The 16,702-nt window shown below is 44.1% G+C and overlaps 1 long non-coding RNA gene across 1 annotated transcript; it reads left to right on the top strand.

The window, feature by feature from the left end:
• The first annotated feature begins 2,714 nt into the window (after nt 1–2,714).
• Nucleotides 2,715–10,254, top strand: LOC136699117 (uncharacterized). The gene is made up of 3 exons (XR_010803610.1): nt 2,715–2,851; nt 8,990–9,091; nt 9,780–10,254. It is a non-coding gene; the product is annotated as an uncharacterized lncRNA (long non-coding RNA).
• The last annotated feature ends 6,448 nt before the right edge of the window (nt 10,255–16,702 follow it).

Below are 16,702 nucleotides of genomic sequence, written 5' to 3'. Positions count from 1 at the left end.
TCTAGTGACTATTTGTCAGCCCTCATTGATAAGGCATTTGGAGTCAGGGGTTTTGTCCTGTTTCCTGTTTGGGGGATTGTCCTGATTTAGAGGTTTAGTTTGTCGATGCCTTTCTTGGGGGGTGGACATGGCAGAAGCCATGGTCAGCTCTGAGATCCGGGTGTACATAGATCACAGTGTTTCTCTGTGTGCAGGTTGGATCCACACTTGACTATTCAGCTAAAAGTGTTGAAGTTGGAGATTAAAATGCAGGATTATGAAGCAGAATTTCTCTTGTAAAAGTGCAAATTGACACGGATATGAGCTTGCTTTGAAAAGGTTGAGTTTGGGGGACATTTCTCTCCCTCAAAGTGTAGCCTTGTTCATGGTCTATTCTCCACCTCCAGCTGTAACTACCATACCTCTGTTACCTGAATCCTACTCTCTAGCTCACTCAGCAATCATAATACAGCACATGATTTTGACCAAAAGAAACGGTTTTATCTGAGAAAGGGTGTTGGACTGGCATTGCTCCTGCATTTGAGCAGCTCAAGGAGCTTTGCTCTTTTAAGATTTTAAAAACAGATAAGATTGTATATATTGTAACAAAAGAGTGTCCAGTTTGTCTGCTGCAGCTGCACTATCTGATGTATTTGTTCTGACCCATAAAAATGTCTTTGTTTTGACTTCTCAGTATGATATTTTGTAGCCACACCTCCACTACAAAACCCTCTGTCAGATCTTTCTGGTCTAATGCTACTTTCTGTGATGCTGAGAAAAGGGAATGTTGTTATTGTCATGAATCCGCTCGTCTCATTACTGTTTGACACACCCTTGAGCTCTAATGTGCCTGGTTAAACTCTCCAGTGAAGAATCTTAATGCATTGTGTATATTATAGTTTAGTGATGATTTAAACATTCAGCCCAATTAAGAGTCACATGTAGCCTTTAGTTTTCAGTGCTTTGTTTCCTTCTGTGAATTAAAATGCTCTTTCTGTTTTCAGGGACTGGTTTCATTTATTCTGGACTCTACTGAGTCCTACTGCAGTGGTGATGTTTTAGTGAAAGGTGATGAACTTGGCATGCTGAGGGTAAAGTTACACACAGTATTTTTTATCCTGAATTGTCACTGGATTAAGAACACCTACCTTCTATCTTCATTGTCCATTCTCCCAGCTACACTGTGGTTCACCTGTTTCTTTTCAAATTCTCTTATCCTCATTTCCCCATGTTCTTCAGCGCTCAGGACCCCCACAGAGCAGGTGTGATGTGGTGGTGGATCATTCTCAGCGCTGCAGTGACACTGACGTGGTGGTGGTGTGTTAGTGTGTGTTGTGCTGGTGTAGAGTGGATCAGACACAGCAGTGCTGCTGGAGTTTTTAAACCCCTCAGTGTCTGAACTGAGAGTAGTCCACCGACCAAAAACATCCAGCCGACAGCGTCCTGTGTCTCTGATGAAGGACTAGAGGACGAGCAACACACACTGTGCAGCGACAGATGAGCTACTGTCTCTGACTTTACATTTACAGGGTGGACCAACGAGGGAGGAGTGTCTCACAGAGTGGACAGAGAGTGGACACAGGGTTTAAAAACTCACACCTGCTCTGTGGGGGTCCTGACCTTTGGAGAACAGGGTGTGGTCAGTGCAGCTGATTGTTTAGTGTATGTAGAGACAAATTTGCTGGTTCCCTAGAAGATGCAGTCTGTTCTGAATTGCCTATTAGTAGTGTTTTATTTTGGGTAATGACCTTGCATGTAGAGAAATTTTAAGCCTGAGGTTGTAAATGCACCTGTGGAGAATTCTTCTCTGTTTCCTACTTGTGCCAGAGTCATGCTCAAGTTTGTAAATTTGCTGATTTGAGTTACCACACACTGCGAGTAGATCCATTTTGATTTTGGCTCAGAACGCTGATGAAACCCTTGCCCCTTATTTAAATTCAGTGAAAGAGTGACATGTATTTCAGACTAAAAAGGTATTTTACCAATGACTTATGCTTATTAGGAAATGGTCACCCTCTGGCATTGCTGGTGACTGGGCTGAGGTTCACAGTGTGATAGTTGCTCATCCCTATAGACCACCACTAATACTGCCTTTAGCTCATTCATTCATTCATTGTTCGTAACCATTTATTCAGTTCAGGGTCGCGGTGGGTCTGGAGCCTACCCAGAATCACTGGGCATAAGGCAAGAACACACCCTGGAGAGGGCACCAGTGCTTCACAGGGTGACACACACTCACACATTCACTCACACAGTTACACCTATGGACACATTTGAGTCACATTTGAGTCACACCACACTCCTCACAGACAGTCACCCGGAGGAAACCCACACAGACAGAAAATACACCATACTCCTCACAGACAGTCACCCAGAGCGGGATTTGAACCCACACTGCTGGACTGAGTGTACACACTTAAAACATGGTAACAAGCACACACACACACACACACCAAATATTGAGCTTCAGACACACCATACACTACAGCACACATCACACATGAATCCTCGGATACTACATATATTCACACAAATAAGTAAAGAACATTTTTATGTAGAGGGTTTGTTTAAAGATAAAGGGACAAAGCCTTCCACTAACAGCTGGGGAAACAGGTTTTACAGGGAACTGTAGCACGGCTTGGTTACTGTGTGAGTGATGAAGGTGATAGTGATGATGATGATGATGATGTAGATATATACACACACACAGCAGATTAACAGCAGCTTTAACTCCCTCTGCACACTACACTAAACTCACTCAGACAACATGACAACTTCTAACAACATGGAATCTGCACAATCTGCTACATGTACTGGAGGATGGTCACCCTGGTTGGATGCTGATGAAACTCTGAAGGAGGTCTGCAGGAAGGTGAATATGCTCTCATTTGGTCATCTTCTGTGTGTCATGAATCACACACGACTCTAAAATAATCACTGTGTTCTACTGTATTATTGATTTTACTGACCTAAAATTTTGGTGCCTTGTGTCTTATCTGGTTTTATAAACATCGTACATGACATATTATAAGCTGTTCTAGTCGTTTATAAGTTATTATAATCCCCTAAATAATGATTTTACTAACAATGTGTGAGTCAGGTTACATAATGCATTACAAAATCTATTCATAAGAGCACTGCAAACTTTAAAACTCACTTTAATTCTGGGCTCCGATCAACAATGGTATTGTGACGAGCACCAGAAGAAGAAAGAGACTTCTTTAGCTTTTCTGCTGGTTTCCTGTGCCCACCTGGTGGTGTACCACAGAAACTGCACCTTTATTGACACAACCCAAAGCTTAACAACACAGGAAAATAGCCCAAGGTCATTAATTGCCATACTCATCTCGGTCATGGTGGCCACCCAAATTAACAATGCATAACTGACACCACAACCCATAAACAACAGTAAGAGCAGCACAACATCACTGATTAACTGAAACCATTAATAACTAGAACATCTAAGAATAAACAAAAACAGTCCCATGAGTCTCTGCACCAGTGGCACCTCCCATTGGCTGCCACATAGCCCCCACCAGAAGGGGTTAGTCGCCCCCGACAACCCCATCACCCAACACAAAGTCTCTCAAGTGTCCCGGAACCCGTCTTAGACGAGTAGGCTGCCTGATACCAGCAGAGGGGGCATCGTTTCTGTTTGTACATGGGGTACCTCCAGTACCCCCATCTCCAACGGTCGGCGAGGCAAGTGGCCGATATAGTGAGAGTCTGTCCTGGTGCAATACCACCATGCGCCCCCGGCCGGGCATGCGCACCCGATACACCACATCTGACAGCCGTGTCACAATGTCAGCAGGCCCTTGCCAGTGACAACAAAGCTTGGGGGACACACCCTTCTTGCGGACCGGGCAATACACCCAGACCTTGTCCCCTGGCACAAAAGCCCTCCCCCTGCACCTGGAGTCATAGGCTCTCTTCTGCCGCACTCCAGCTTCTTCCTGGGCTTGGCGAGTATAGTCATGGACCACCTGTAGACGTTCCCTCAGCCTCCTAAGGTAGTCCATTTCAGTCCCTCCAACAATCTCCGGCTCAGGTGGGGCCCCAAACACCAAGTCCACTGGTGTGCGGAGCTCCCGCCCGAACATGAGGGCAGCAGGTGTGCACTGGCTGGACTCTTGGACAGCAGTTCGATAAGACCAAAGGACCAGGGGCAGATGTTGGTCCCAGTCGCGTTGGTGTTGACTGGTGAGGATGGCGAGTTGAGTAGCTAGTGTGCGGTTGAATCGCTCAACCAGACCATCACTTTGGGGGTGTAGTGGTGTTGTCCTAGTCTTGTCCACCCCAAGCAGCCTGCAGACCTCCTTAAACACCTGTGACTCAAAGTTCCTCCCTTGGTCACTGTGGAGTTCGGCGGGGACCCCAAAGCGAGTGAACATCTCCTCCACCAGCTTTCCCGCAGTCGTAGTTGCACTCTGGTCCGGTACCGCATATGCCTCAGGCCACTTTGTGAAATAGTCCATGGCCACAAGTATGTACCGATTGCCTGACTCAGTGATGGGGAAGGGCCCCAGAACATCCACTCCTACCCGCTCCATTGGGGCCCCCACCATGTACCGTTGCAGTGGGGCACGGGACCGCTGAGTTGGTCCCTTCTGGGCTGCACAAGTGTCGCAGCAGTGCACATGTAACTCTACATCTTGTCTGCAACTAGGCCAATAGAACCTTCCCCTCAGGCGGTGAAGGGTCTTAGCATTCCCATAGTGTCCCATCCCCACTGAACCATGGACCAGCTCGAGTACCTGAGGTCGTAGCGATTGGGGCATTAGCAGCTGTAGTATGTCTTTACCCCGCCCTGGGGCATGCCATCTCCGGTACAGGAGGCCATCATGGATCTCCAGGTTGCCCCACTGGGAGTAATAGGCTTTCACCTCGGGTCCTTGTGCTGACACCCCCTTCCACTCGGGGCGCTGTGCACTCTCCAGCCAGCCCCTCACCTGAGCCAATACTGTGTCTGCCTCCTGGTGCTCTCCCAGTTGTTGCGGAGTCAGAGGGAGCCACCCTTCCCCACTGGGGGTAACCTGAGCAGCTGCTACCATCATTGCTAATTGGCCCCGCTCTTCTTGCCGTTGGCAGTGACGACACTTTTCCGCTATGCAGGGACGTCTGGAGAGGGCATCAGCATTGCCATGCTGACGACCTGCTCGATGCTGGATCTCAAAATCATATGCCTGGAGTACTTCTAACCAGCGAGCAACTTGGCCCTCTGGATGCTTGAAGTTTAGGAGCCAAGTCAGAGAGGCATGATCGGTGCGAAGGAGGAAATGGCTACCCAGCAAGTAGGGACGGAAGTGCCGTACAGCCAATACTACCGCCAACAGCTCACGTCGAGTGACACAGTAGTTTCTCTCAGCTCTGTCCAAGGTGCGACTGAAATAGGCCACAGCACGTTCCCTACCTCCAGACTGTTGGGACAGGACAGCTCCAACCCCTACGTTGCTGGCATCAGTGTCCAAAATGAAGAGTCGTTGGGGATCCGGATAAGCCAAAACAGGGGCCTTTGTGAGAGCCTCTTTGAGTTGGTCAAAGGCCGTGGCGCACGTGTTGTCCCAACTGAAGGGCTGGCCCTTGTTGGTCATGCAGTGGAGAGGACTGGCTATGGTGGCGAACCCTCTTATGAACCGGCGGTAGTAAGATGCCAGTCCTAGGAAACTCCGAAGCTCCCTGACATTCCTGGGGTACGGCCAGTCCTGAACCGCAGCCACTTTGGCGGGGTCAGTGGCTACCCCATGAGCACTCACCACATGCCCCAAGAAGGTGGTCTCCCTCGCCAACAGCTGACACTTTATCGGGTTCAGCCGCAACCCAGCTTGCCGTATAGCAGTGAAGACCTCACTCAGGTTCGACAGTGCTGTGTCGAAGTCGTTGGCATGCACCAGCAGGTCATCCAGGTACACAACACAGCAGGTTCGGGGAATGTGTGCCAGTACTCTTTCCATCAGTCTTTCAAATGTTGCCGGAGCATTGCAGAGTCCAAATGGCATCACATTGAACTGCCACAGCCCTTGTCCCAGGGTGAAGGCAGTTTTTGATCTAGCTTCAGGGGCAAGCTCTACCTGCCAGTAGCCACTGCGCAGGTCAAGGGAGCTAAACCAGCTGGAACCTGCAATGTGGTCAAGCGCATCATCTATCCGTGGAAGTGGATAGGAGTCCTTCCTGGTGACAGCGTTGAGAGGGCGGTAGTCTACACAGAAACGCCAGCGGCCATCCTTCCTCCTCACCAAGACAACTGGGAATGCCCACAGACTGTCAGAAGGTTCGATCACACCAGCAGCCGCCATCTCGCGGATCATATCCTCTGCCACCTGTCGTTTTGCAAGGGGTAGCCGGTGTGGGCGAAGGCGAATAGGCAGAGCAGAACCAGTGTCAATGGTGTGTTGGACTAGCCCAGTCCGCCTGCAGTCTCTGTCGCTGGCAGCAAAGATGTCTATGTTGTCATCCAGGAGGCACTTTAACTTGTGGAGCTGGTCATGGGTCAGGCCGGCCCCACTGCGTTGCCATAAGTCATGGACAGCCATGATTGTCTCAGCAGATGGGAGGGTAGCAGACCCAGTTTTTGGGGCTTGGACGAGAGGCGGCGATGCTGGGTCACAGGCAGTAGTCGATGTAGCACCAGGATCCGGAACTAGCTGGGGCGTGGCTGCATGACAACTTGCTTGCCGGCTTTTGATCTTCTTTTTACTTATTTGGCCACGCTGGAGGGCAAAAGTCTTTGTGCCAAGGGTGATGGCCGGCCTCGACACATCAACACAGGCCTCCCAGCGGCTCAGCAGGTCCAAACCGATGATGCACTGGTCCTGGATGTTGGCGAGCCAGAACTCGTGTGCCAGCTCCATGCCCCCTGCCAGGATTTGCAGTAATTTCCTCCCCTTCATGCCAGTCCTCTCTCCAGTCACTGTCATCAACTGGGTGTCGGTTGGTAGCCACCCACCTGCACGTGAGTCGAGTGTGCTAGGGAGAACACCAGGTCGAATAAGGGAAATAGTAGATCCTGTATCAACGAGGGCTCTGCAAGGTTGGCCATCAACAGTACAATGCAAGTATAGCCCTTTCTCATGACCTAGCCGGCCTACCAGCGTGCATCGTCCTTGGAGGGGGGTGGTTAGACGGAGTGGTGGTCCCCTCACTAGGCCACTCCGCTGTCGTTTCCCTGTGGCTGGGTAGCCCTGGCCTTCGGAGTTGGTGCAGGGCAGTCGCGTGCCACATGTCCAGGCTCATCACATCGATAGCAACGGTCTGTTATTCGCCATGGACGTCTTCGGGCTGTCCTGGGTTGAAGCTGGCAGACCTCTGCTATTTCCTCCGACCCCTCACTGTCAGCTGCTCTTGCATATGGGTGGTGGGCGAGAGCTCTCTGCTGGTGAGGTCGTGAAGAGAGCACTAACTCAGCTCGTTCGGCTTCGTGGAGGGCTTCGCTAAGAGACCGGGGCATGGCAAGGCGAACATGTTGGCGCAGCCGCTCCGGGGACAGACCTTGCAGAAAGGCATATAGGCTCAGCTCCTCCTGGCCAGCCGGGGGGAACTCCGGATAGCCACGCCTGGCATACAGCTGCACGTCTGCGGCAAAGGTGCCTAGGTTCTCTCCTTCTTGGCGACAACGTTTGGCTAGTTGTTCTCTGCTCTGGTTGATGGAATGCTGCTTCCCAAACCGCCTCTCCAGTGCCATTGTGAGGGCACGCAGGTTTTGCTGCTCCACTGGGGCCAGATCAAGGAGCACCTGCAGTGCACCCCCTTCCAACGCCAGGGCCAGGTGTGTGGCAGCCTCTTCGTCGCTCCAACCACTGTGCCGTGCCGCTAGTTGGACTTGTGAAAGATAGGGCTCCAGCGGTGTCATCCCATTGTATTTGGGTAGCTTGGCTAGCGTCTTGGGCATAGCTCCTGCCTGCTGTGAGCTAAACATAGGCGCTAGCGTAGCTGTTTCGCTAGCAGGAGAAGCTATATCATTAGCTACTAGCTCACCATCTTCTGTGCGTTGCAGGCTTTCACCCCTCCTCCGTGCCTGTGGGGGGTGGTGCCGTCGCGGTGCGCTGGCCCCATCTGGGAAGCCTTGCAAACGCTGATCGTTGGCTCGACTTCTTTGTCGCTGTATCACATCTTCCAGAAGGCGCAGATCCTGCTGTATGGCACGTTGCAGTTCCTCAATCTCTCTCTCCATTCTGGGAGGCGCTGTGATCCCACTTCTGACACCAATGTGACGAGCACCAGAAGAAGAAAGAGACTTCTTTAGCTTTTCTGCTGGTTTCCTGTGCCCACCTGGTGGTGTACCACAGAAACTGCACCTTTATTGACACAACCCAAAGCTTAACAACACAGGAAAATAGCCCAAGGTCATTAATTGCCATACTCATCTCGGTCATGGTGGCCACCCAAATTAACAATGCATAACTGACACCACAACCCATAAACAACAGTAAGAGCAGCACAACATCACTGATTAACTGAAACCATTAATAACTAGAACATCTAAGAATAAACAAAAACAGTCCCATGAGTCTCTGCACCAGTGGCACCTCCCATTGGCTGCCACAGTATAAACTGAGATTGAATCTCAATGGAACATCCAATGGAATGGAATATAACTCTTCTTTCATAAGGAGTTATAATACACAGGTGATAGTTTAAGGGGAATCGTGCTGTATTAAACCTTCTGACATTTATAAAACATTCTGAATGCTGGATTCATAGGAAGTGATGCCCAAAACCTGGAATCTGTAAAAACAGTTCCACTGATCTGTGGTCCCCTAGCCCACACGTGGATTTGAGAATGTGACTGGCGTCATTAAGATAGTAGGAATTAAAGGACTAATGTATTTAAATGAGCACATGAACTCAATACAAACTTAATTCATTGAAGTGTGAAGGTCTGTAATTAATATTATTTTCATTACTCATTATTATTATTATTATTATTATTATTATTATTATTATGACAAGTTAAGGGAGTGTATGTTCTGTACTTAGTTCCATAAAGTGAGTGTTACATTTTATATTTCAGCTACAGCCTGAAGTTGAAAAGGTAACTAGGGAGAATTATTCTTGTTTTGAAGCTCTGGTGTTCCAAAGACAAGTTGTTGCAGGCGTGAACTACAGAATCAAGGTATATTTAATATTCATATTTGATTATGGTTTGTCTGTGGGCTATGAATACATTATAAATGTCATAAGCCATTAAAACATCTGTTAATACAACATTAAATAGAACATATTCAGTGCAATAAGACTTTAAAAAATGACTTTTTTTTGTTTTTGGTTATGTCTTTGTTTGGTTTCATCTTTAAGAGGGTTAATTTAATTTGTAATGTTTGAGTTTTTTGGTAATATTAGTTTCTTAGTTTTTTTTCCCTTTGTTTATTTATTTATTTTTTCATTTTTTGAAATTTGTTAGATTATATTTGTGTTAATTTTTGGGTTTAGTTATTTTTTTTTTATTATTATTTTTCTCTGGTTTCCTTAAGTGTATACTGGCCTTATTGATTTCCATTTTTGATTATTGGTTTATTTTGGTTTTGTTGTTGTTATAATTGGTTAGTTTTGCACTAGTTATAACTGGCACTGTGTATTTTTTTAACAAACGAATTTCACTGAGGCATAGTTATGAAAACTGTGAAAAAAGATGTAAATTACAAGAATAAGATGTAAATTAAGAATACTTTCAGTTATGAATACATTTGTTAATTAAGTAGAGGGTCATTTGGGGTACCACATTTGTTGCTTCATGCTACATTTAACCATACTAATCTCTTCCTTTATTTTACCATTTTTATCTCTCTCTCTCTCTCTTTCAGGTGTATGCTGGAGTGGATAAGTGTGCCATAATGGAGATTTATCAAGACTTAAAGCAGGTCTACCATCTGGAGAATGCAGTGCTGTCATTGCCTGATGTTTCCTTCACAAATTAAATCTGAGTTTAAAAGTTGGTGTGCCCCTGAACTAACATAAAATCCCCAGTTCCAAAAAAGGTGTGTTGTAAAGTGCAAAAAAGTATTCTTTCAAACTTAATTTAATTAAAAAAATTAAACACAGACTATTACTCTGGATTTTGAGATTTTTTTCCCTATGTTTTTTATAGTAGTAGATGAACAACCTTAATTCTTAATCTTTGTTCACCTTTGTTTGGAATGGCTGAACCTGTGTTGGATGCTCCTATTATACCTAAACTATTAACCAGCTTCGAGTGGAATACTTCAAAATTGTGTGACAAATTTTCTATAAACATTTACTTCTTATTTTTGTCCCAGTCCCAAATTTTTTAGGAGCGTGTAGCAAGCATCACATTATACATTGTGTATATGTTACAAATATTTACATATTACATTTAAATAAAATTAAAATTGTTACATATTATATTCATCGTGACAAGGCCAAATTACTGTCTGTAATTTCCTTCTTATTTACACTATAAACAATAACAATTTCTACAGCTTATGCACTACAACCTCAAACCTGCAGGATTATAGAATCTATACATGAATAATGTGCTTCTGCTTTTCTTACTGATCAGTTGTACAGTGGCCCAGCAGGGAGTGTTTAAGTGTGATGCCCCCCTCTCACATAAACACTCATTCATACTACACAAACAAGCTGTGTCTGAATTTGCACTCTACCTATTTCCTTCCCGTTTAGGACGGCAGTAATTTTGTAATCTGTTTTCCAGTTTGTCCACTAGGATATACATAACACTAAAAGTTGGCTGATATTCAATTGGTGTTTTCTGACCAAATTTGAACAAAACAAACAAGATAAATGAATTCACTAAATGAATGCAACCAGAAAAAAAGGGTTGGTCATTCTTTTATTCCTATTTGTGACCATAGCCAGAAGGGCTGCCCTTGTAGAGGTGACCACTACACTTCTGCTGAAAGGCAAATAAGTGTACTTCAGCTCCATTTATTGTAGCTTGGAGCTGAGGAACCTGGCCTGGAGGAAATTCCTAGAGTCCTGGGTGACACTCTTTGGACTTGTACAGGGCTCAGAGTAAGACTCTGGGAGGTGTTCTGAGTTTACCTTCTCTGGAGATCCAGTGATTCACTTGACTGTGGAATCTGTGATTCACTCTGAATGGGTTTCAAGACAAGGTTTGGCATGGAACTCATTACTGGACTAAGAACAGGGTTCAAAGCATATCCTTTTTTGGATTTCTGCCTCTTTTCCTGGCACTCAATCTGGGGAATGATTCTGGAAATGAATCCAGATCTGACTCTGCATTGAAGTCTGTGCCAGAAAGCTCCTGCCGAGCCTTAGTGGCATTTGCCTGAACTGAGTGCTCAGACACAACAGAAGCATCAGCAGTTTCAGCCAGATTAAATCCAAGGTGTCCTACACTGTAAAAAGTGGGACTGGGTAAATTAATATTTAGTTAAAAACTAATAGTAACTTGAACTTAATAAAAAGACTTCATGTAGTTTGAAATAAAATTGAGCTAAATTCAACAAATTTGAACAAAGTATTAATTGCAATTTACACAGTTTTGGCTAAATAAAATTAGCTGGGATATGTTGAATAGAATTTATTCATATTTTATGAGTAACACCAAAGATCCAAAAAATGCAATAGATTTTACTCATTGGGAGGTCTTTAATTTTAATTATCATACACTTCCGCCCAAAATCAAATCAAATCAAATCAAATTTATTTATATAGCGCTTTTCACAACTGATGTTGTCACAAAGCAGCTTCACAGAATTCCAGTAAGACAAGATTTGACATGAAATGTAAAGACAAATGTAAAACCCTCAAGTGAGCAAGCCAGGGGCGACAGTGGCAAGGAAAAACTCCCCCAGCTGAGGAAGAAACCTTGGGAGGAACCAAGGCTCACAAGGGGTGACCCATCCTCCTCTGGTCAATCTACTGGTGATGATAGTTAGTAGTCCATGAGAACTTCAGTGTAGGGACAGCTTCAAGGCACTTGGTGGTTGCTGGAGCGTGGGCAGCTGATCTGAAGCATGGAGGAGGATCTCGACAGTCATCCATCAGTGTCCAGACAGACAGGTGGGCAGTCGTTTACTCGGAAAGATGTAAAGGGATGGAATTAGTTTTGAACTGTTTTGTGTTTGTAAAGTAGAAAATATGAAAATTTCCAGAGTGTGGCTAATGACTCCGGCAGATCTGACTATGACAGCATTAACTAAAAGGAGAGAACCAGAAGGACACACAGACACGGGAGCATCCTGAAACACTGGCATCCCTCTGCTCCACCGTCAACAAACCTGAGTGATCGCGAGAAGCGGCGGGACGACAGCACCAGCGTCTCAGTTTACTATAATTCCCTGTGTCCATGGACCCCCCGGATCTGCCGCCTTTATCTATGGGGGAGCATTAGCTACCAAAAGATAAACTAAACAAATGAGTTTTTAGCCTACATTTGAAGATTGCGACTGTGTCTGAGTCCCGAACATTTTTTGGAAGATCATTCCAGAGTTTGGGGGCTTTATAAGAAAAGGCTCTTCCCCCAGCTGAGGCCTTCTGAATTCTGGGAACATTTAAAAATCCAGTATTCTGTGATCTGAGTGAACGTGGAGGCTCATAATAGGAAATTGTATCTTGAAGATATTCAGGAGCAAGCCCATGTAGAGCTTTATATGTTAATAACAAAATTTTGTAGTCAATGCGGAATTTAACAGGCAGCCAATGAAGTGATGATAGAACTGGACTAATATGTTCAAATTTTCTAGTTTTAGTGAGGACCCTGGCTGCAGCATTTTGAACTAGTTGAAGTTTTCTTAAATTGCTGCTGGTGCATCCTGACAGTAGTGCGTTACAGTAGTCAAGCCTTGAAGTAATAAAGGCATGTACTAATGTTTCAGCGTCCTGGAGGGATAAGACATTTCTAATCTTAGCAATATTGCGAAGATGTAAAAAAGCTGTCCTAGTAATACTACCTATGTGTTGATCAAATGATAATTCCGGGTCAATTATGACACCAAGATTTTTTGCTGCTGAACCAGGTTTAACTGGAGAGTCAGCGAGATTTAAAATTAAATCTGATAATTTATTTCTTGTCACTTTTGGACCCAAAAGCAGGACCTCTGTTTTGTTGCTGTTTAGAAGGAGGAAGTTACGCAACATCCAGCCTTTCACGTCTTTTACACAGTCCTCTATTTTCTTTAATCTGTGTTTGTCATCGGGCTTGGCTGAAATATACAATTGTGTGTCGTCTGCGTAACAGTGAAAGTTAATGTCATGGTTTCTTATAACTGTGCCTAGAGGTTTACATGTATAATGTAAATAATAATGGTCCTAAAATAGAGCCTTGTGGAATTCCAAATCTTACTTTAGAATAATTTGAATTTAGATTGTTTACTTTTACGAATTGATAACGTTCCGTTAAGTAAGATTTGAACCATAATAGGGCTGTCCCTGTGATTCCAACCATGTTTTCTAACCTTTCTATGAGAATATTGTGGTCTATTGTATCGAAGGCTGCGCTTAGGTCAAGAAGCACCAACAGGGATACGTGGCCTTGATCAGAGGCAAGAAGAAGATCATTTGTTATCTTGACTAGAGCTGTCTCTGTACTATGATGTTGCCTGAATCCAGATTGGAATTTTTCATATATATGATTCTTATGTAGATATGAACTAAGTTGTTGGGCCACAGCTCTTTCTAAGATCTTAGACAGAAATGGCAAATTAGAAATAGGCATTTTGAAATGCCAAAGCATTTTGAAACTCATGGACACCAGCATTGTTGGGTTCTGAACGTCCTCGGACTTCCCAAAGTGAACAGCTTTTAAATTATTAACAGCAAAAGAAAAAATCTATCTTTATCTAAATCTGTGTATTTTGTTTGAGGCGCTCTTAAATGTGGGGAAACGCAGTTCTAAGCTCCGCATTTTTAAGGTGGATCGGTGTGTTTGAAGGGGGGGGGGCGACAGTTGTTTGTATGTGGATGAAGTTTAAATTGTCTGTAAGTTTTTAATTCACTGATTGATTTACCAGAGACACTCATTTGTAACTCGAGGTGTTTAGTTTGTAGCACTGTCGCTAATGCAGTTAGCCGTCTCCGGAGTTTGGAGGCATTTCCACCTTAAGAGATCCGACACCGCAAAACCATGGAGCAGGAATAGAGTAATCCTCATTTCTGTTCGTTGTTTTCAACGTTTGGAGTTCTTTTCTCTGTCTAAAACAACACCAGACGCCTCTGCTATGAGCAGGGAGAGAGAGGCCTAGCGGGGAACTGAGGCGGTTTATTTACAAACACTGGTGCTTCGTAAAGACCGGTTTCGAGCACAGACTGGAGAGTTAGCTGAGGGTGAGGAACAACGTTTGATTAAAAAACAAAGTGTTTTTGTGATTACAATCCTGAATTACGGTTTTAAGAAGCTGATGTTGTGCTTTCTGTAGTTTGAATGTTGTTTCATGTGTCTGTTGACGGTATAATGAAGCCATGACACGACGCTCAGTCTCTGTCAGAGTCTACTTTCAAACGGTCACTGCAGCTCTAGCGCACTCTCACTTCACACACAGAGCTGCGTTTGAACAGAGTTCAGCAAATTACAGCACACCACGAAATCAGCGGCAATGATTCGTCTGTTTACTAAACATTTAACATTTTACGTATTGTGTTAGCATTCCATACTCAATATATCAGAATGCATGTTTTCATAATATTGTGTAGGAACCTATTTGTTTTTATTTTTAATCTCTTTGATTTTCTGCTAAGTTTTTTTATAAATCTATTTCCCAATCGCATTTTCTCTTTTCGCGCCATATACCCGATGGTTTCTGTTAAAGTAGACCATTCAGACCACTCTGACACTTTTACTGCTGTGTTATTTCTGTGTCAGAAACGGTGTTATATTCACAGTTTATTTGCACTAATTTGTGTTTCGGGTTTTTGTAGCGTTCGAAAACAGGCCGTAGCCGATAAGGCTCGTAGTTTACTTTTTTTCTGTGAATCTGAATCGTAAAACTAAATTCGCCCGTGACTTGAGGGCACTACTATAAACAATATAATTAGTACTTATTAAAAGCAAGAAAAATTCCAATTCCAATCGTTTCTATACAATGTTATGACCTGTGTTTTCTCACTGTCTACAGTCTGGTTTAAATGATTTGACTGTACAGCAAGGTATTTTATGTACATAATGAATCTGAAATACAAGAGATCATTTTTTGTCAACAATTATACCCAGTTAATCTAATTAGGACTCAGGATGCACCTGGAAATAGATGAATAGAAAAGACCAACACTAAAACATCCATCCATCCATCCATTATCTGTAACCGCTTATCCAATTTAGGGTCGCGGGGGGTCCAGAGCCTACCTGGAATCATCGGGCGCAAGGCGGGAATACACCCTGGAGGGGACGCCAGTCCTTCACAGGGCAACACAGACACACACACATTCACTCACACCTACGGACACTTTCGAGTCGCCAATCCACCTGCAACGTGTGTTTTTGGACTGTGGGAGGAAACCGGAGCACCCGGAGGAAACCCACGCGGACACGGGGAGAACACACCAACTCCTCACAGACAGTCACCCGGAGCGGGAATCGAACCCACAACCTCCAGGTTCCTGGAGCTGTGTGACTGCGACACTACCTGCTGCGCCACCGTGCCGCCCACACTAAAACATTACACTTGCTTATGAAGTTAAAGCTAATATTCATCTATGTGCAGGTGCCTGCTGAATCCTAATTAAACTGATCTGGTGTAAGATGAGTGCAGTCTCAAAACATTGTTGTGATTTAAGTGCTGAACCAACAAGCTCTGACCTTGCATCACATTCCAAAATATATTCTGCCTGTGATCCTTGATGTAGTTGTATCAATTTTCAATTTTTGTATGAATAAATGTTGCAAGAGTTGAATAAATGTTTACCTGGTATCATTTTTATGCACATTGACCTGTCGACTCGAACATGGCACAAAAAGGACAAATTAAGTAGATTTAACATAAAACAATTATGGCAACAAAGTGACACGTGATATTATTGAATAGATGTAAAGTTACTATAATTAGTAAATAGAAACAAGCTTTCTCCAGAAACCTAGTACATGCTACTCAATTTTTGCCAGATATTTAGTAAATGTAAATCAATACTTGCAAGATATTTAGTAAATATTAATTAAGTTTACTCAGATAAATAGTCCTTTCCTTGTGAAATTAAGTTGTATTTACTCAATATTTTTGAGCTATATTAACTCATATTTAGGCATGTTATTACTAAATCCAACACATTTTTAACTGTGCATTTTATTGACATTTACATAATCTTCTTGCTTAAATTTAGTTAATTTATTCAATGAATGTTACTTAAAAGTTGGAAAATTAGAATCTACTCATTAATATTACGTGTCACTTTGTTGCCATAATTTTTTTTAAGTAACTAATGGGTCACATTTTTTACAGTGTAGTTGTCCATCAGCAAAAAGGATTTTCATGTTTCTTTTTAAAGGAAGTGAAGGCAGTGTTGGGTTTCAGTAAAAATCGGTCCGGCCCCTTGCTCTGAGCTCAGTGTAACGCTCCTGTTTCCTCAGAATGAGTTTACCACCCACGGCCTACAGCACGAATGACACCCTCCCCCACAGCACACCTTCAGTGCATTCTGGATCCTTCACACTCACTGTACACTCGCTGGATCACTCCACTCTCTGTGTTCCATCACCTCATGATTTACAAATTAAACCCTGGTCTGATCCTAGAATATGAACCATTTCAGAACATTGTGGTGAGAACTGAATGTTTGATCTCTAACAACACGA

This window comes from Hoplias malabaricus, chromosome 6 (genome assembly GCF_029633855.1).
Source record: "Hoplias malabaricus isolate fHopMal1 chromosome 6, fHopMal1.hap1, whole genome shotgun sequence".
In the NCBI taxonomy this organism is placed as follows: Eukaryota; Metazoa; Chordata; class Actinopteri; order Characiformes; family Erythrinidae; genus Hoplias; species Hoplias malabaricus.
The sequence above is the reverse complement of the archived record's forward strand: the minus strand, read 5'-3'. Positions and strand labels throughout refer to the sequence as shown.